Source organism: Pygoscelis adeliae, unplaced genomic scaffold, assembly GCF_000699105.1.
Source record: "Pygoscelis adeliae isolate BGI_AS28 unplaced genomic scaffold, ASM69910v1 Scaffold760, whole genome shotgun sequence".
Classification (NCBI taxonomy): Eukaryota; Metazoa; Chordata; class Aves; order Sphenisciformes; family Spheniscidae; genus Pygoscelis; species Pygoscelis adeliae.
The window spans coordinates 237,936-239,058 of record NW_008823868.1 but is presented as its reverse complement, the minus strand read 5'-3'; positions in this window follow the sequence as shown (position 1 = coordinate 239,058).

Sequence of the window (1,123 nt, the reverse complement as noted above, 5' to 3'; positions counted from 1 at the left end):
GCCCCCCGCCCCCCCCCCCCCCCCCCCCCCCCCCCAGCGGGGTCAGACTGGCCTTTGCGTACCCCAGGCTCCCCACAGATGGGAGAACTTCCCTCCGTTACACAGAGGTGACAGAGGCTGGAGAGTCCGCCGGCATTAAAACCATGACTCCACCGGCTCACGGGGCGCACCTCCACGGCAGAGGGAGATGGAGCAGGGAACGGGAGGCATAGAAAAGCCCAGCCTCCCTGGCAGTGCTCAGCCCTCTATATTTACACAGCTTTACTCCCCAAAGACCTCAGCTTCCCCACATTTAATCACCGAGTACGATACTCACTTAGTTTCACACACGCAAATAAGATTAGAAAAAAAAAAGGCCCAGCACTGTACAGCAATAAAGCTCTCACGCTGACAAATGGGAGCCCTCCCCACCCCACGCTTAATGTGGCATTAGGGAAGTATTGTGGAATTCGACGGGAACTGAATCAGAGCCACTCAGCAGCGCTCCTTTACGCCAGTGTGTCACTGCTAAGCACCCCCCGAGCAGCCATCAGAAATCCTGGTGCCAGCTGCTGCTGTATAAACTCACCACTGTCACCTGAACCCGTTTTTATTCACATCCTAAAAGAAACTGCAAAGTAGGAAATGATATGTATCATCTTTCTTCACCGAAAGGCTTGTCAAGCATTGGACCAGGCTGTCCAGGGAAGGGGTTGAGTCACCCTCCCTGGAGGTATTGAAAAGATGTGCAGACGTGGTGCTCAGGGACATGGTTTAGTGGTGGACTTGGCAGGGCTAGGTTAACGGTTGGACTCGGTGATCCTAGAGGATTCTATGATTCTAAAAAAACAACAAAAAAACACCTTTAGGTTGGAAGAGTCCACACGGGGAATTGGCTCCCTCCTGCCCTGCTTAACAAGATACATCGTCGGCCATAAATCCCAAAAATCAAACGCCAGAGGCTGAGGAGCCATCGGGGCACGTACTGCCAAATTTGAGAGGTGGGCCCGTGCGAACCTCACTGAAGTTCAACAAGGCCAAGCGCAAGGTCCTGCACGTGGGTCGGGGCAATCCCAAGCACAAACACAGGCTGGGCGGAGAACGGATTGAGAGCAGCCCTGAGGAGAAGGACCTGGGGGTGTTG